General features: G+C 47.3%; 2 long non-coding RNA genes across 2 annotated transcripts in view; both read right to left on the minus strand.

Annotated features, from left to right (window-relative positions):
• The window catches only part of LOC309331796, a 47,880-nt gene extending 28,351 nt beyond the window's left edge, over positions 1-19,529 (minus strand). The window contains exons 1-2 of the long non-coding RNA XR_014151961.1: positions 19,354-19,529; positions 8,585-8,725 (exon numbers count right to left, since the gene is read on the minus strand). This is a non-coding gene — a long non-coding RNA (uncharacterized lncRNA). The remainder of the gene's footprint in view (positions 1-8,584; positions 8,726-19,353) is intronic.
• On the minus strand, positions 14,879-17,137 carry LOC309331804. The gene is made up of 2 exons (XR_014151974.1): positions 16,808-17,137; positions 14,879-16,487 (listed from the first exon to the last, which is right to left on the minus strand). It is a non-coding gene; the product is annotated as an uncharacterized lncRNA (long non-coding RNA).
• Positions 19,530-20,217: the final 688 nt, after the last annotated feature.

The following is a 20,217-nucleotide window of genomic DNA, read 5'->3' on the forward strand; positions in this document are numbered from 1 at the left end:
TCCATTTCTTCTTTTGGCACTCTTCAAATTCACCTCTACACATGTGATTTTTATTTACCTATTCACTTGTCGCATTTATATCCTGACTTTTCCATGCCACTTCCTCAGTTACTCCCCACAACAACCCTGTGAGGTAGGTCAGGCAGTGACAGGGCCCAAATCACCCAACCGAGCTTTTTGGCTGAGTGGAGATTTGAACCCTGGTCTCCCAGCATGGCAACCACCATACCACATTGACTTTTAAAAAGCCCTTCAAGAAAATTCATCAGTCAGAATTTCAGTGCTAATTTCTGTATGCGATTTAGCCTAATATACACATTTTCGCAGAGCATATATAATGCAATTTTAAAATGCTGTTTCAACAGCTGCATTTTTGTGAACACTGTCCCCTGCCATACGCATTTGTGTGCACGTTATTTGGCTGGAGGACTGTATTGCAAAATTCAGAGGATTTGTGAATTTCAAAAGATGGTTGCGTTTCGGGTCTCACATTTTTTTGGAAATTAGGTGGTTTCACCTTTGAATGCGAACCCAAACAAATTTCTCCACCATCACCAACGACCAGGGGCCAAATGCATCTCTGTCTGGCCCTTGGAACCCTTTCCAGGCCACACCCCCTCCCACAAGCCACACCCTCCTCAAGTGCTTTTGTGTCAAACCAAGAGGATGCCTAGAAGAAGGGTGAAGAGGCGCCTATGTATATTTGTTTATAGAAACCTCTGACTTTTGCACAGCTGGAATGTAACCTAAAATCTTAGAATTGTGGAGCTGGCTGGGATCTCTAAGGGACATCCAGCCCAACCCTCTGCAAGGCATGATAGATGGACATCTAACCTTTGCATAAAGACCTCCAAGGAAGGAGAGTCCTGCTGTACAAAGATATTATAGGTGGGTGCCCTAAGACAGGTACCCTAAGAAAGCCAACCTAATAATTCAAAAAATAGATCCCTGCTGCCAATCTAAAACACACCGTTTAAGAAAGGAAGAAGTTAACTGGGGAATTGAAGAGGTGATGAGGAATGGGGTTGTGAGTAAACATCGTTACCAGGAGAAGGAGACATTCATTGGGAGAACTCTATAGAACGATGGGGGGGTGGGGGACAGGCGGGGAGCAAAATATGTTTCTGTAGCGGGTGGAATTGAAGAGAAGACGGGACTAAAGCAATCGAAAACAGCCTGGGATAGGAAGTTACCGAGGACTAGCGCGGTGCCATGGACCAGGAAGCGGAAAACAGAGTACGAATCCCCAGTTCTGTCACTTACACTTAGGGCTATAATTCGTGCTTTTAAAAACCTCAGTTCTAAAGCCTGATTTTAAAGAAGAAGAAAACCTGAACAGGAAGTCAACCGAGCTCTCCTTCGAATTAAGGACTCCTATTTTTGAGCTGAAATCCGTCCTTGCCAAGTTGTAAGATAAGCCTCTGGAAACGAAGGGATGGTACTCCCTGGGTATTTTTTTTTTTTAAATACTTTCACTTCTCCTAGAGCCGTGAAAATAGTTGGAACGAACAGTTCATACTTGGGGCCGGGGGCCTTTTTTGTTTTTTAAAGAAGAGACACGGGTTTTGAAAGTGTTTGCAAACTTACCTGGGAGTAAAGCCCCTCTACACAGAGCTTTCTTTTCCAGCAAGCACACATCGGATTGCGCGAGGGAGCTCTCTTACTTACTGATTTTTAATTATGTCTTTACAATTAAATAATTAATTTGTCTCCTCCTAAATGCCAAGATTCTTTACTGAAGAGGGGGTGTCTTCTTCTCCTCCGCGATCTGAAAGCTGGGGAGTCCAGAGATATCCAGCCTGGATAACCGAAGGGAGGAGTCACATTAAAAAAAAAAGTTTAAATAATTTCAGAATTATTCGAATTGTAACAGGAAAACAAACCATTTATTCGACTCTATGTAAACTCCACTTCAGAGATCAAGACGATGGAGAGAGGAAGAGAAGCGGCGACGATTCCCGATTGTGTGTGAAATGGTCACACGCACGTGGGTGTCTAAAACACACCAGCGTTAAAAATTCACACAGATTGGGTATCTTCTCAAGGCTAGGGACAGGCTGTGTACATACCATGCATACCACACGTTTAATTTACACCCACCCAGCCACCCAAATAATCCTGGAAACTGTAGTCCGTCCGTCCCCCCCAGCTACAATTCCCAGCGCCCATAACAAACTACAGTTCCCAGCATTCTTTGGTCGAAGGGTACTTTAAATGTATTCTAGGTTCTGGCTCAAAAGTGCCCAGAAACTGATTTATTTCTATCTTGTTGCTGGGAGGACTTTCTGAGCTTCAGTATTCATCGCGGACAGGCAGGAGAAATCACATAAATCTTTGACCCACCCTTTCCCCCTGTTTGTTTCCTATTATTTCTTTTTTTTTTTGTAAAAAAAAAATAAAAAATAGACACCCACCCCCCACGAGCAGGCAGTGCTTTATTTTCCCCATCTTCCTCCGGTTATTATCCTATCAAAATCATTATATTGCCTTCGTGTTATGCCGCCTTTTAACACACGTGTCCCGCAGGCGGTGTACATAACCGTTAAAGGAATGCTATACATTGTAAAGACGGTATCTGCTCCATGTGTTTTGGCGTTATTACAAGTCCTGACGGTTCGAGGAGCTGGGCTGCGTTATAGTGAGCAAACAGAAAGGAGATCTCAGCCCCGAGGAAGCTTCCAATCACCTTTACAACAGAAGGCGAGAGGCTCTACTGTATATGAGAGGCAAAGGTGTTTATCTCGCCTTTATCTGCACTTTCTCCCCTCTTCTCCAGGACATTCAAAGGCATTCAAATATTGCAATAAATGTTTAAATACATCACACATCATCAGGCTGCCCTTTGTGTCGATAATCAAACTGGCCTCCGTTAAAGGGTTTTTGGGAGGATCATTGTGGGGGAAAGGAAGCGCTTGGAAAGCCTTTTATCAACCACATTTGGGCCACGACACTCCCTGCCCCCCCCCCCACCGTGCGCCTTTTAACACTTTTGGCATCCGGTTTATTTCAATGGGATGTTGCGCGCATGCGTAAATCCCCCGCGCCAATGGGCGTTTTAATGAGTCCAAGGTCATCGTGCCCATTGTTTTCAATGGGTCTGCTCTAAGTAGGGCATTTCATGGAGTGGTGTGTGCATGTTTCATTTAAAATATATGGATTCTATCCAACTAAGCTTTACTCAGAGCACACCCACTGAAATGAACGGATCCAAGTTCGTCGCGTCAATTACAATCTCCTGTAAGCAGAACTTTTAAGTCTGAAGCAACTCTAAAGTTGCAATCCTGTGCACACTTGATTCGGAGTAAGCGCCATTAAAGTCAGTGGCGCTGCGTAAATGCGCATAGGACAGGACTGTAAAAAGTGTGCTTAGAGTTTGGCTGGATTGTTTCCTGCCTTAATTAATAAATAATAATAATAAATGCAATCAGTATTTATTTCGCACACCTTAGAATTGTGTGCCACCAATTCATAAAAGGCAGGGAGCTCCCCTCAGAGAGGGAGACGCAGGCCTCTTCGCGGCTCAAGTTCTCGCCGCCCTGCGAAATTAGCTCTCTGCCCCAAGGAGGTCACCAACTACAGTCTCCGACCAAGGCCGCCTGTCCACTCAGAATGACAGCTCCAGCAACTGGCTGCTAAAAGAGATTGGAAAGGACGCGGGCAGGGGACGTTTATCTCCAACTTTCCCTATGAGGTTTACATGCAATTTTCCCTTGACAATCAGGGGAAATGTGTTTATAAAGTTGTTAAACTCTGGATAAACTTCAGGGGAAGTTTGATGGGGGGCGGAGGACCCGTCTCTTTTTCTTGGCGTGTTGTTATTTTCCAGAAAGCTGGATTACTGGAAATATTTTTCTTTTAAAGACGGAAAGAAATCTAAACAGTCTTTAAAAGGTGGGAGGGAGGGGAAAGAGAGTGAGAAACTTGGGAAATTGAAACGAGGAGGAGAGAAAATATCCCGAAAGGCTGGCTCGAGCGGCCTCCACGCACTGGAGAACAAACCGGCGCAGAAATAAACTCACATGCCCGTCGGATTAAGCTTTTTTATGCCGCAAGCCTTTTGCGCAAAACGATGCGCATATTTCCTCGGAAGCCCCATTGAATCCAAGCGATTCTGCCTGAGATCGGAGCCTTAATTATTTGAACTCTTGTTTAAACTCTCGCTTTCTCTTTCATCTCCCCCACCCCTTCTTTTAACTCTTCTTCCTCTTCTCTTCCCCTCCCTGCAGACTCTTGGAATATTTTCCCAACGTGGTAAATATAACTACAGGCTATTTTTACGTGTGTGTGTTGTGGAGGGAGGGGGTTGTGTTTTTAGAAAGTATGTTAGGCCCCTCCCATTTAATGTAATTGACGCTTATAATTCTCTGTGCGCAGAGCTAAAAAAGCCTGCTTTCTTTTCTTTTTTTCCTTCTTCTTCTTGTTTTAGTCATTCATGTCCGCAAGCCACTTACTTGCGCAATGGCCACCCTGAAATCTTGCGGTTTATTTACTTTGCCTCGAAGTGATTTGCCACTTGTAGCCCCAAAGAAGCCTAGATGCTCTTCTGACCCCATCTGCAGTAGACAGTCAAAGCGATATCCTGCCACTGGCAGTTCTTAGGAGACCCATGTGCCCAGGATAAAGGTAAAGGGACCCCTGACCATTAGGTCCAGGCGTTGCGGACTCTGGGGTTGGCGCTCATCTCGCTTTACTGGCCGAGGGAGCCGGCGTACAGCTTCCGGGTCATGTGGCCAGCATGACTCTGGCAAACCAGAGCAGCGCATGGAAATGCTTACCTTCCCGCCAGAGCGGTACCTATTTATCTACTTGCACTTCAAGCTTTCGAACTCCTAGGTTGGCAGAAGCTGGACCGAGCAACAGGAGCTCACCCCGTCGCGGGGATTCAAACCACCAACCTTCTGATTGGCAAGTCCTAGGCTCTGTGGTTTAACCCACATGTCCCCAGGTTATAGAGCTATAATTCCCAAAGTTCGCTGGGAAGAGGGATTGACTGAGAATTGTAGCTGGTTGAATTGGAACAGGAGTCTCCTAACAACTCTCAGCACCCTTAACAAACTATAGTTCGCAGCATTCTGGGGGAGCCCTGGCTGTTTTAAATCATATTATGCCGCTTTAAATATCCCATTCAGATGGGGCCTGTGCCTGCTTCCGGGCTCCTTTCACAGAGTCATAGAATTGTAGAGTTAAAAAGGACCACGAGGGCCGCCTAGTCCAAGCTCCTACAAAAAGTATCTTCGGAACCAGGCATGGGACAACCTGTGATCAGCCAGATGATGCAAAACTACAACTCCCATAATCCTTGGCCATTGGGGCTGATGGGAATTGGAGTTCATCAAAATGGGGGGGGGGGTTAAAGATGAGAAGGCTTTCCCCATCCCTGTCTATGCAGAATTAAGTCCTACCTGCTGGAATTCAGTGGGACTGACGCCCAGATAACCCCACTTACCTGCGAGTAAGCACCATTTAATTCATGTGGGTTTCCTTCTGAGGAGACAAGGTGGTGTTCTCAGTTGGTGTGGTTCTGATGTGCAATAGCCCATCCTGACGTCTTGAAATAATTTCAGAGTTGTTGGTGTCCGTTTCCCCCGCCCATCCAAATTCCAGCGTTTATTTGAGGGGTTTTTAAGTGGGGAGATTGCCCAGAATATTTGTTCTGCAATCAATAATCCTTATTTATACAGCATCGTCAATGCACGTGTTTCACTTGTTTATTCAGAAGTATAGAGGGTTTTTTTTTTTTTTAATAACACCTTTCATTCATCTTCCCGGGGCTGTTTACAAAGAACAGAACAATTAAAGTCTACATTAAAAATAAAATGTAAAACCTATATGCTAAAAGTCAGGAATTTTTATTTTTATTTTGGGCTCTTAGTTCCACATGTTATCGTTTAGGTGATCCGCCTGGAGAACTTTGCTTGAATGGGCCTCATCATAGCATAAAACAGTAGGATTAGCAAATGCATCTGAAAACACACTGGAAAATACTTCTCTTTTTTTAAAGTGTATGGCAGAAGCCTACATTTTTACCCCACTCTTCCTCCAGAGAGCTCAAGGTGACGAACACTGCTTTCCTCCCCTCCACAACAACCCTGTGAGGTAGGTTAGGCTGCCAGCCTGTGACTAGTCCAAGGGTACTCAGTGACAATTAGACAGTGGGCTCCAAGAGAAACCCCTTTGGGACTGTTTTCCGCCTCTGGGGTGCCATCATGGAGCACCCCGCCCCACGTTCTGCTTGTGACCTGTTCATCTCAGATGGCCCCAGGGCACATCGATTGATCCACAAAGATCTGAGAAGCGTGAACATATTATTTCTACAGATATCGGATGGGGGCTCAACAGCCCGCTTCTCTGCCAACAGGAGAGTGAGCCGGGACAAATCCCCTGTAACTGTAGATAGGGAGAGCGGTCTGTCCTTCTGTGTGTCTCGCTTACAATTTTATTCGATAATAATAATAATAATAAATCGCTATGAATGTAATCGACAGCAATGGGACACAAAAGCTGGCTGTGTTCCCTGCCAATAGCCTTTGCCACAGTTGTTCTGACATGCTTATTCTCTCTTCCAGGCTGCAAGGCACGTGTGAAACGCCTTAAGGGTGAGTGAGATTCACACGTGCAAATGTCCGGGTTCTTAAGCTGCTGTGCGCCCTTGATGCACATGAGATTACTAGTTCCTTGTATACCTGACGAGCGGCAGCTACGCGTGTGAATGGACCCGGAAGGTGGCATCGATGCCAACCCTTAACTCCACTTACCTGGCTGGCAGGAAAGCTAGAAAACTCATATGCACACACCTGGGATGAAGTCCCAGAAAAGTCAGAGGGATTTACTTTTGAGTAGACATATTTATAGGAGCTGCACTTCACCGCTAGAAAGACTCTCTGTGTTCAGTCGGACAAGAGTCCTAAGTGAGGCCTAAAACACAGCAGGGCTTACTTCTGAGTAGGCACGTTCAGGATTGCGCTGAGATAGGGATGCCAAGCTTTCCAGGCACAGAAGCCCTTTTCGTGTTTACAAACTGATTTATATATTCTTGAACCCTTTTATATTTTCACAAATCATTTCTTCAACAAGCAATGCCTTTCCATATATTTAATTTTCCCCCGCTGAGAGAGTAATATAAGCCTCGAATTTCTCGTCTCTATCTGCAGGAACTAGAAACTCCTCAATTAAAAAACTAGTCAAGGGTATTATTATCTTATAACCCACCCATTCACTCCGAAATAATTCATTCTGTAAACAGCCCAGAGAATTTGCAACGAGCAGCCTAGTCCTATTTTTGCATCTTGGACTAGGAAACAAGATGAGCCGGGTTTACTTTCGAGTCGATATGGGATTGGAGCCTAACAATTCGACCCACGTCTTCTCAGAAAATAAGCCCCGCTGAGTTCAGTGGGAATGGGATTTACTTCCAGATGACTATCGCAGGCTGTCCTAAGAGTAAGGCTGCGAACTGAATACACGTTCTTACTCCGGAGTTGGTTCCACTGAAGTCGGCAGGTGTTACTTCCAATAAATTCTGCGTACAGGATAGGGGCTACATGTCTCTCCCGGGAATCGACGTGATATCTGAGTTAATAGGTTTAAGATTCCAGGGTAAAATTAATCTCCCACCCCAGACCTTTACCCCAAAACAAGGGACGGTAAAATAATAATCCGAAACTTGACCGAAGTCGCTCCCAAGTTTTGATCTTCGTTAGGAAAACAAACACATTGTCAATTTCTCCTCATTGCTTTGCTTGCCTGGCCGCGATCAGAAACGGTCGTGCACCTGTTGATCCGAGACCCAGCCTGGCTGCACGCTGCGCCCCTTCTCCTCCTCTTCGCTTTCTTTGCGGCCGGGCGGGGGTGGGGGGAGACGAGAAGACCCTCTTCCTTGTTCTGAATCCACGAGCATTTCCCATCTTCCTCGCCTTTCTGCGGCAGTAAATTGGAGAGGGGGGGGAATACAGTGGTACCTCTGGTTACGTACTTAATTCGTTCCGGAGGTCCTTGTAAAACCCAATGTGGATCGCGTGCAAACTTCTTTTCACCTGTCTTTTGGGTTCCTCTGGGGTGGATTTGAATTCGTGTCTTTTTTTCCCCCCTTTCCTCCCCCCCCCCTCTCCTAAGACGGCGTCCCGCCCCCAGTTTCACACCAGTCGGGGGGGGGGGAAATTCCAGGATAAGGATATGGGCACGTGGAGTTTGCAACAACTAAGAGAAAAAAGTCTGTCTCTTTTCACTCCCCCAGTGCTATTGAAAAACTGGGCATTTTGCACTATTAAGGATCTCTCCGCTCTTCTTTAAGGTGCTGCGAAGACAGCAACCTCTATGGGGGGGGGCGCAAACCCCCGGGAAGGGGCGTTTCAGGAGCGCAGACTTTGCGCTGTGCTTCTCCAGCCGCCCCTTCTGGAAAGAAAGGCCCATTGATTTCGGTGGAGAGACCGACTCCGGAGGAAACATGCTTAGGATCGACTCCGGAGGAGGGAACGTGCTTAGGATCGGCCTGCAAAACAACATGAAATCTCTTCCATCCTTCATAATAGCAAGGATTCCAAAGGGAATAATATCGAATTCTCAGAACAGATCTGGATTTCCTTACCCATTTCGAGGTTCTTGTTAAACTCCTCTTACTAGGTCCTTTGTGGGGGTGGGGAGGTAGGAACACGAGACTAAACCGGTTCCCTGGGATGTGGGTGGATGAGGAGGTTCTACAGGACCGGCGGGCCGACGGCCTCCCCTCCTGCAAAACAGAAACCAGAGAGAACTAAATCCAGTTTGAGGTGAGGCACACACGCACACCTGAATTTAAAAACCAAATCTAAAATAAAAATAGAAATTGTTTTCATCAATCCATATTGTCCCTCGAGTAAAGCGATGATGGGCAGAGTTAAAATGTCCTAACCCTTGAAAGTACCCAGTGCCCTTCCGCCTATTTTTCAACAATTCAGTCTTTCCTGGTTTTGAATCTTTATTCCCAAGCAGCCAACAACCTTCTCTCTCTTTCGATTTAATCTTCATTTCATTTGTTTGAGAGAGGAGCAAAGTACGTGTGAATGCACTCTCTAATATGCATTCCCCATATAATCTTTGGTCACCCTCTTTCTTGGCTCTCCCACTGGGAGAAAAACATATTGTAAGCTTATCGGGGCAGAGACCTCACTCTTTCCCGTCCTTGTTTTGCTTATTCCCTTGTAAAGGATTTCGATAAGCGACCATAAACTTACAAGGGGCGTAGATCGCCTTGGCTGTTCCCTTGCTCTGCTTATTATATTTTAAATACTTTTGATAATACTCGTGGCTTCTCCCTCCGTTTGTTTATTGCCTTGTAAAATTCATTGATAAATGCATTATCTATTGGGAGTCCAGAGTATAACTTGAAAGGCGGAAAGCAGACTCTAGGCAGATATTATGAATTTTTCTTATCCCTTGAAATCTGTCCACGCTGTGCAGCTTCCTCCCAAAGATCCTTTGAAAGCAGAAATATGTGTGTGTGTGTGTGTGTGTGTGTGTGTGTGTGTGTGTGTGTGTCTGCTGATTAACACAAATATTTATTGCACATATACATGACTGATGTTAGTGTGTCTGCGTGCGTGTAATAGATAAGAATGTTTTCGTGCGTGTACTCGTATAATGTTGCAATTGTGCCTGATAGCGTTGAAGAATTAGATTCTATTACTGTACCCTGCATAACTGATTTATAAATCCGTGTACTTTCTGAAACCAACCGGCCTTGTTTCCGAGTAACCCCCCTCACCCTTTTAAAGAAATTGGGCCCCATCCTCCGACTAAAGTTCTGGAAGCCTGACTTGTTCGAGAAGCTGGTGTTCTTCGATGCTGACTTTCAGATTTGCCTGACAAAGGGATCTATTTTGGATGGAATCGCTCCGGGGCCGAGTCTCTGGCCTTCGGGGGCAATTCAGCAGTGACGTAGGGAAAAACATACTCTAAGCAAGCTCAGAGGCTTCACAGAATTTTGTACCTGGCTCCTTGAATTTGGGGAGAATAAGCCCTTGCTGTAGAGAAAGGGGAAGGGGGAGGTTCTGGGGCTGGCCGAAAGGGGCTTGAATTAGGTTGGTCTGTTTTGCGGGCAACATAATTGAGACAAGAGCTTCTTCGATATATCTTTTAAGGTAGGACTGAGTGGGAGAGGAAAAGGGGAGACTCAGCAGCTCGGTTTAGGGGTGCTGTTTAGGGAGACCACCCACCTTTCCCATCCAGACAGTAAAGGGTTACTCTTTCTTAGGAACACATCCAGCACCGATGATCATTAGGTATATAAAAAATTAAACGTATCACCAGTACTTTTTTTGGCGGGGGGGGGGTGGTCCTTAATATTGTATATGACCTCTGAATCCTCTCCAAAAATATCCCACCTCCCCCCACCGCAACCCCCCCCAAAAAACCTTCATTCCTTAATAAGGTGATGGATTGTGCCTTCAACGCTGTATGAAGCGGGCTGATTAGAAATCCAAGGTTTTGTGGGTGGGACGCCACATTAAAAACACAAAAGAACCCAGCTAACTTTTCCGAACTGATCTGAATATCCTCCCGGATCTAAATCTGCATTTTATTACTTTTCTATTATTATTTTTTTTAATGCAGTTAAAACCAACAGGCTGCGACTCTTGGATAACTCGGTTATAATATTGGGGGCACTGATGTCCGAATCACCCCCCCCCCCGCTGCCATCTTTTTCCGGTCCAGTTTGTAGGGAGGTGTCAGTTCCTGGGATTCTAACGTGTATTCTGCTTGTATGTGTGTATGTGTATGTCTTATCTCAAGACCTCCCTCCCGGATTCTCCAAAATTGGGCTCCCACGGCCAACCATATTTATATATTTTTTAAAATCTTCATTCTTGGAATAAATTCTACCAAGGTGGAACACACCTTTTTGAATGATACAGTTTTCTTTTTTGCTCGTGTTCTTGTGTGTGTCGATGATCCATGAAAGCGATTGCCCACTAACTACCCAATCCACGGCTGGCCACGTGCTTCCGTTTATCCCATTGAAATCCGTGCAGCATACCTGGGAATTATTCCTATGGAAACTCAGCGGGGTTTCATCGCGAGAAAGACCCCCCCCCCCAAAAAAAAAACCCACAGCGTGTAATTTTGGGATTCCTGTCTCCTGTAGACTTTATGTCCCAGGAGCAGCCTGGAGTGAAGCTCCTGACGCCCTTTTAATGTCAGAAGGGTTCCCGTTTTCTGGACTTTGCAGATTTGCGTGGGGTCAAGTAGCGAGCTGTGTGCGCGCGTGGGGGGATTTTTATTGTTGGGGAGGAACGAAGGGCGAGTGAAACCACATAGCCAGAATAATATCAATTGTCATTTTTGAAAACGTTTTATTTTTCGAAACAAGACTGTGCCATTTCCTTAGAACAAACTTTGACCCTTTCCTTAAAAAACACACGTTAGAACTGAGGATATACATACAATAAACAACATTACAAAAAGTATGATCACAAACTAAACTGGGAACCGGAGGGGGGTTGTTGGGGGTAGTTTTGCAACGCCCTCCTCTCCCAGTGTCTAAGGTAATGCATCGAGATCTTGTTTAACTGTTTATTCTGAAAACTTAACAGGAACGGCAAGCACCTTGAACGCGGTAGGACTTATTTCTGATTAAAAGCGGGCAACTCTGCATGGCTCGGTGACAATCCAGTGCGCGCTGGGAGCGCGATCCTAATAATGTCTCCTCCAAAGGCATTATCTTCAGCGGGGCTTACTCCCACGCAGGTGGGGTTAGGGCTGCTGCTTCCCCCGGGGATAAGCCCAGCTGAACTCAGCGAGGCTTACCCTCGAGGAAACATGCAGAGGATCGCGATGCGCAGAAGGTTGCGCCAGATGCAATGGCGTTCCAAGAACTCCAGGGAACAACTTCAGCAGCGAGGCGCTAGTCCTCCTCAAACTACACCCGCCCGCCTCCCAGCCTAGAGTTTTGTGGTTGTGTTAACTTGGAGGTCTGACGATATTTTGCTTTCCCGGTTGATCTGTTCCTGGGGACAATTTTCCATTCATTTCCTATGGTGCCTGCAGAAGGGGGGCCGGGGTAGGTTAGGAGGCAGGGAGGGGCATTGATTCTTGTGAGAAATGTTATTTTCATCAATCACCCGCAATTTGGCTAAGTGGCCCGGACAGAATACCAGCAGTCCCGCTGGCTGAGGTCAGAGAGACGAGGGAGCCGCGGAGAAGAGCAAATTGAGGACCCGGCAACCCTTTTGCAAGAGCGCCAAGGTCCCCAATGGCTGCCTGGCTGCCTGCATGTGTGTGTGTAGTTGCAGGCAGAAATTGGGGGGGGGGATAAGGAGGGGCAGACTAGGAGGGGGGCCCGGGAAGGTCCGCCATGTGACATGAGGGAAATATGAAGGACTTTGACAGGTCTTAAACGGCCTGGCGCCAGGGCCGGAGTCTGCGTGGCTAAAAATAGACGAGGGATGGAGAGAGGAGATGGGTCGAGATGAAAGGGGGCGCATGGTGGGGGGGGGAGGGGGAGAAAACGGGGGGGGAGGACAGGACAGGGACCTGCTGGGGGGTGGGCAGATGTTTAGCCAGAGCAGCTTTCTCCCAAAGTTCAAGCAGCGTTTTTAATTGTCTGTGGGAAAATAATAATAAATCCTCGTTTTGCTTGTTACGCATCTCCTTTCGTAACGTTTTAGGGATCCATTTCACTCCGCTCCCCATCTCTTCCTTTGAAAGAATGATAAAAAAATATTTTTAAAAAACACCTCTCTCCCTCATTCATCCAGCCGTAGATTTCTTCCTTTCAAATTAATGCGTCCTACTCATAATTTCACACACACGAGTCTTCACGTTCATTTTCTTCTCATTGCGAAGGGAATATTGGCGTGTGTTTCCATTATTTCACACACCCTTAGCTGCTGCTGTTTATTTCCACACAACTAAAACAGAACAAAACCTGGAAACGATGTTAGGGTATTATGAAGGTGTGATTATGGATATCTTCAAGGATGCTAAATTTTGCTTTGAAACCCAAGCAGGACTTTCCATCTGTAATATTTATCTTTCCCTCTTTTCCTACCGTGTTTTTCACACCCCACCCCCCTCACTCACACAGATGTAGAGTGGTCTTGATTTTCAGCCTGGATGTTTTATCTGAATGTAATTATTTTTCGCTGTGATAGAGGACTGAGAAATCCATCGCAAACCTTTTTGGGGGAAATGGGGGTCTCAGCTTCCCGATAGGAAGAGTGTCCCCCCCCTCCTCGCAGCACTTATCCCGCCTGGAAAATACAGGGGTTAAAGGCATAAGCGAAGCAAGTGGAAATAAATCTATGCCAATTCCCTCCCCACCCCCCCTTTCTCTTTTTCGGTCTTTACTAGGAGAATTGCGGCGGGGGGCGGGGAATGGAGAGGGATCGGGGAAGGAAGTCGACAAGATAAGTTATTTAAAAGATAACCAGTCCCAGAAGGTTGCAGAAGGGGGGGGGGGAGAGAGAAAGGAATAGCAAGGAAATTATTAGATCAAAATGCACTTGGGAAAAGGGGGGGGGCCAAGTGGGATGTTCCAGCTTGTTGGGGGATTAAGGGAAGCTTAATATAGAAAATGGCTGGAAACTGAACTTTGTATATTCGCTGGGGTTGGGGGGGGGAGAGATCCAAGTCTCCAGAACTTCCCCCCATTTAAACTCCATCCCACTGCCCTGATAACCGGAATCGACCTGAGGCTTAAAGCAAACTCTCTCCCTTCATTTCCAGATAAGCCCCCACCTCGTATTTAAACATGGTGTGCGTTGTGTCCGTCGTGCACACGCACGCAGATGTACGTGCGGGATACGAGGAATCTACAAATAAATCCGCATACATTCTATGCATAATACAATGCTTGTTTAAAAGTGGGGGGGGGGACAGCTCCAAAGAATATACACGCACGAAGATCACTCCTCTACGGGTCTACTCAAAGCAAGCCGCACTGAGTTCCATGGGGCTTACCCTCAGGCAAATGGGTACAGTATTGGATTGCAAGGTTAACCTGCAGCAATAGACTACAATTCCTGGGCCGATTAGATTGGGCATGTTAGATTTCCGTTTGTTTATCTCCACACACACACACACACATACACGAAGGGGGAATATATATGTGTGTTTGTGTATTTGTGCGGGGAGTGTGTGTGTAATGTAATACTGGGGAAAGCACGAACGTTCCAAAATCATGGAGCATAACATTTAATTTTGTATACCAATCACGAAAGAGGAAAAAAAGCAGTTGATTTTTATATTAAAAAAAATAAACAAGGGGGGAAATAGCAAATTATTTTAAGACGTAAAAAGTGAACTTTTGGGTTCTTCTCATGGAGCGTAAAGGCGTAGATGTTGGTTCAAACTTCCACTGGCGAGCTTAAACTCCAAATGTTATCAGATCAGGGGTCCAATTTTCCTCTTCTACGTCCACCTCCCCACCACATTCAGTTCATGGATGAAATGAAGTAGAAAGCAGATGCATTATATAATTCAGTTCCTGTCATGTTTGACATGGTTGCAGGTGATTCTCCCTGCTTGGGTTTCAAAACCAAGTTTAGCATCCTTGGGAGATGTGTGTGTGTGTATATATATATATATATATATGGCTGCTGTTGTCTAAATTACTTCATTTTTCTTTCATAACCCACTGAGGACATTTTCTGTAGTTTGCCCATCGCCTGCGCTTACCAGAGAGTTTGGTGGGATTCCCTCGCCCTCCTCCCCCACCGCGATCCTCTGCGCAGTTAAGCAAGCCCCATTTGCGTGGTGGGGGGTGGGGAGAGAGACCTGTGGGATCTACTTCCGGCAAATGACAACTGGGAAGGATATTATCCTAAGTGCAAGATCCTGCCCCAAGCGAGCCGCGAACACCCATGGATTTTGTCGGGCAAAAGAAGCAAGCGAGCGTTTACAGTTCTGCTGTTGAAACCAGTGAGGTATTTATTAGAGTTGTTTGTTTGGCTGGATCGTGTCGCAGGTATGCTTTGAGCACGAATAGGTACCGAGTCTCTATCTTCTTTATTTCTCACCAGCACCCGACAAACCCTTTCCTGAAAGTTAAAAATGAATTATGGGCAAAAGTTGTTTCCCCCCTTTTTTTCAGGCTGTGATCCTGAGCGCGCTTTCCTTGCGAATAGCAACCCCTGACCTCTGTGTGTTGTGGCGCTTATTTCCGGGGAAGCGAAGCTAGAATCCGGCACGTTTGTAGGTTCTCCCTTTCTCCGTAACAGCCTGGAATCGGGATAAAATTGTAAGGAAAGGGGTGTATTTTGGAAGAGGTGTGCTGGTCCCTACAGGGTCTGATGCTTCTCTAGATGCTGGTTGACTTTGTCCACGTTTAATAAGGGACTCCTCCTTCTCTCTTTGGTGAAAACAAAACAGAAAGATAACAAGACTAACATCTCGCTCAAACTGCCCTTCTCTTCCCCGCCCATAGACAGCAAAGCCAGAAATCGCGTTGCAAAAAGCCACGTAATCGGTCGCTTATTTACACGTGGGTTTAAAAAGCGCGCGGGAGGGGGAATTTTGGGATCTATCATTTTCAAGTCAAGGGTTACCTTGAGCAAGCAGGTGCCATCCTACCACTAAAAAGAACATCAACCTTGCTCCCAGTTTTAAAACTACTCCCTTTTTGCACTCCCTTTCCTCAAATCATTCCTTAGCACTAAATAATAATAATAATAATAATAATAATAATAATAATAATAATATCAATATGCCTGTTGCTATCATGGACCTTCGCTTGGTATTTGGGAAGATTTTCTCCCCCTTTATAGCTGAGGTCCACCTCCTGTTCTGCACTATTGGGAGCAAGAGAGCTGAGAAGGAAGTTGGGGGTGATGGGGTTTAATTCAGGAAGAGGCAGCAGGAATACCAGCAAGGAGGCCAGGACTCCTGCACCTTCAATAGCTGGGTAGAAAATGGACTTTCGACAGCGGCAGCTTGCTACTAAAGGTGTAGGAGCCCCGACCTCCTTGGTCTCTGCCCACCCTTGCTTAGTAACTGAGCTGGAGGAGCAGAGCCTTAAATCGAACACCTTTACCTGGTTGTCATAAGCCCCTTGCAGAATCTGAATTTTACCAAACAGTGACTGAATTGGCTTTGAGGTAGTGAGCCCCACAGCCCACCACGGGTCCAATCTGGCTTCTGATTTGGCTTTTGGCCCTTCTCTGTCTCACTCCCTTAGCAACAGGGTAGTAATGGTGCCCTACCTTGCAGGGTGGTTGTTTTGGATTAGTGACAGGATAATATGGATGGGGGAAATGAGAGGGTGAAAAATCTGCAGAAGCACCGTCTTGACCCTGTTCTGACTAGTACATCAACCTACATCCACCCCATCTATATATATATATGGCTTTCTCTCTGTTATCCGGAAAGGAAAGGTTGTAGGTCAGGGACAGAGAAGCTGCTTTGCCTGCAGGAGGTCCTAGGTTCGATCCCAGGCATCTCCCGATAGGAGAGGGAATGCCCCCTCTGCCCGAAGCCCTAGAGAGCCGCTGCCAGTCAGTGTTGGCAACATGGAGCTCGATAGATCATTGGTTTGACTCGGTATTAGGCGGTTCCCTATGATTTTTCTCGTGGGCTGCGGAGAAGAGGAGAGAGTGTGTGCGTGACAGACCATCTCAAAGACACGCCTAAAGAGAATATATTCTGTAAAAAGCGTGCCTACTTCTTGAGCCTTAAAAAACAAAACAAAACACGTACCGGGGTCAAGACAGGCAGGCTGGAGGAGCCAACCCCCCCCCCCCGAAGCCTCGCTCCTTTAAGACAATAAATGTGCGGGCTTGTAATAATAACACCTTGGGGGTCACTTGAAATGCACTCTGTCCATGTCCAGAGAAACCCGCTGCCTCGGTGCTCAACATCTTGCGGGGATGAGGTCTGGCTTTTTCAAACAGATCCGGGGGCTCAGGAAGCCTCTGCACTGGAGCAACTAAGTTAAAGGCACTGTAAACGGAAATGTTTACTGGCTGGCGGGTGGGGGGGGGGCAGGCAAAGAGTTCGCCACAGAGCAATCCTATGCGCGTCTATTTCAGAGAAAGCCCTGTTCAGTTCAATGAGACTTACTCCCCCGTAAGTGTGGTTAGGATCGTAGCCTCATCAGGCTCAAACTGGATATTAGGCGCTAGAAAGAAAGAAAGAAAGAAAGAAAGAAAGAAAGAAAGAAAGAAAGAAAGAAAGGAAAAGGAGGTGGGGTTATCTGGCTGCTGCAAACAGTGCCCCCCCCAATCTCTCTGCTGTGAATTAAGGGTTGTATCGGGTGGGTGGGTGGGGCCAATGGCTTTTCACTTCCCCCCTTTCCGCTGTCGTTTTCATTTTTTGCTCATATTCATTATCCGCATCCTATTTATTATTAATTCCTCCCCCCCCCCACTCCAGTTCATTCCCTCCAAAATGTTCAGCGTTAACTGTAAGCTCCTCGGGGCGAGAGCTAAGGCCAAGCCACACACGCGAGGCGCGCGGCTCCCTCTCCCCCAAAAGAATATTGGGAGCTCTCGCTTGTTAAGAAGAGCTGGGAACTGTAGTTTGTTAAGTGTACTGGGTACTGCAGGTCTGTGCCGAGGAAACTACAGTACCGTCCTCGCGATTCTTTGAGAAAAGAACGATGCGTGAACGATGGAGAGGTGAGCTAAGGCGCCTGCTGCTCCATAGATCTCGACCCGCCGAGTCGGGATGCTGCCCCAGTTGGGGACTGGGCTGGGGGACCCTGTGCGTGTCTGCGCGGAGTCGTTCCCCTCCCCCTTCTCCCCACGCCGCCGAGGAGCTGCGAAAGACTAGCTGGCCTTGCTGAGTCTCTCAGAAGCTGATTAGATGCGGCCATCTAGGGGTCAGGCGAGCACATGATTCCGCAGCCTGGGCAAGCGCGGCTGCTGCTCCCATCGCGGGCTTATAGGTCCTCTCCCACTTGAAGGGAGAAAAGGAGGGGGGCGGAATAACTTCCCAGAATTTGGGGGACCTAAATGCTTCTCTCTATTTTTTAAAAAAATCCTTTGTCTTGTCGCTTTTTAATTGTTGACACTTCAAACTCCTGGCGCCAAGAGGCTCTTGACCCAACTCTCTTTTCTCCCCCCCCGGCTCAATCAGGGGGGGGAATCTGAAAGTAGACACACGGCCAGACAGATAGCTCTCCTTGTCAACTGTCTGTGGAGTGGGAAGATTTGGCTGGGGCAGGGTGGGTGGGTGGGATCTTGAGGAGGTGGCGAGAGAGAAAGAGGTGCGCCTCTCCCCCCAAAAAATCCATTTCCAAACAAAGTGGCCTTTGCAAGCGATCGCCCTCTTGGCTCTGTTTTCTCCAAACCCCTAAGTAAATTCTTTCCCTTCAGGAAAAGACTAGGAAAGGCGGTGGGCAAATAACGCCGATCAATTGAAAATGGAACAAGGGGGCGAGAGATGAGAGAGCCAAAACTAATTTCATTGCTATCCATTTCTCATTTGGAACCAGTTTTTTGGGGCGCAGTAGAAGAAAGGAAAGTTCGCCAGCCAACTTTACGCATTACATGCAAGCGGGCGGGCGCCGGTGACAATTCGTTGGGTGCTTTTAATAGGTGGGGGACCATTTAACCCGCCCCCCCGCGCCTGTCTTATGGGATATGCTGACGAGCTGATGTGGCTGTCAAGAGGTCAGGGCTGCGATCCTTACGCACGCTCACTTGGGAGTACAGTAGTAAGCTCTATGCAAGCGAAGTGGGACTTTATTCCGAATAAAGATGCGGAGAACCGGAAGGCAAAGTTGTGTTCCTAAGGACGGTCTGGGTAGCATTGGTATTTAGGGGTAGACAAGTGGTTTGCGGGTGTCAGCCCAGGGGGTTGCGGAGAGGGGAGGTGGGGAGAACCGATACAGTATTTCCAGGACTGCGATCCAGCAAAAAGTTACGCGTGGGAGTGTGGGATGTAGAAACCCATTTTTAAAAACAATAAAGGCCCCGAGTAAAACTGGGAGCTGTTCATTCAGAGCGCAATCCTGTACATGTCTACTCAGAAGTTAAGTCCCGCTGAGCTCAAAGAGGCTTGTTTCCAGGTGAGCTTAATATAGGATTGCAGCTGGGAGCAAGTTCCAGTGGGGTCCAATCGGACTTACTTCTGAGTAGACATGGCACGAATGCGCTGCTGGAGACCATCTAGTTCAAAATCTTTAGGCTGGCGGTGGGAGTATTAATAGTATCGGAGTTGCAGAAAAGTAAGAATGATTTAATAATTAATAATACATCCGGTGTGAACCGCGGCTGCGTTCACACGCGCACAAAAAGTGTTCCACGCTTTAGGCACCTTCCCCGCCTCTGCGACCTTTTCCCAAAAGCTTTTTTAAAAATAAAAATACTACGGATCGGCGCTCGCGCGAAACCTACCCCGAGGTATCACTGAACGCGCGCCCCGCTGCTCGCTACTCACCCGAGGCTGCTTTGGCCGCGTTTTGCAGAGGGTCCGATTCGCTCCGCTATTACTTCCATTGCCCGGGCTGAATCTTTCCATCTCCGCACGGTCCCGGAGGCCGAGACTGGGCTAGGAAGCGAAGTCTTAAAGCGGCGATGCGCACCGGCTTGCCTCCATTTTTCTCAGACCTCCCCCCCCCCGCATGCCTCCCCCGCGTTGTCTGTGCGACAACCGCGAAATCTGCTCGTGGTCCAGGCAGCCCCTGCCTGGATCCACGGGGGGGGGGGAGCGCATGGCCCTTTCTCCCTTCTCTGGGTGGGCCCTACCCGAATCTCTTCAAAGGGTTTCTCTCCCTCCCTCTCTCTGGCTCTCTCTCCCCCTCCCTTCTTCCTCCCTGAAATTAAATCGCGGGGGGGGGGGGAGTGGAACATCGCGCTCGGGGTTTTGGAAAAGGAATGGATGTCATAAGAACTATAATTTGGGGGGCAGGAAAGGGAAAAAAAGGAAAGGAGCAGCCCTTTGATGGATTAAATGGAATAATTACCGGTATATTCACGGTGTCCCTGTTCACCCCCACTTTCAAAATATTCCTCTTTGTAGGGGGCGGGCGGGAAAGGGGAACAGTTTTGGCCCTAGACCACTTAAGGGGTGAACTTCTGAAACCGCCTCGCACCTAATCAGCTAACCGAAGGTGTAAGCCTGCTGTCTTCAACGATATTTACTCAGAAGTAAGTCACCTTGCGCTCAATGCTATTTACCCCAAGGTAAGCGTGATAAACTGGGTCTTCCCGAAGCCCAGGATTGTCCCCAGCGAGTGGCCTGATCCACAGAACGCGTCTACTCAAATACATTCTATCGGGTACTCAGTGTAGACCCGATAAA

Source organism: Podarcis erhardii, assembly GCF_964252035.2.
Source record: "Podarcis erhardii genome assembly, chromosome: 16".
Lineage (NCBI taxonomy): Eukaryota > Metazoa > Chordata > Lepidosauria > Squamata > Lacertidae > Podarcis > Podarcis erhardii.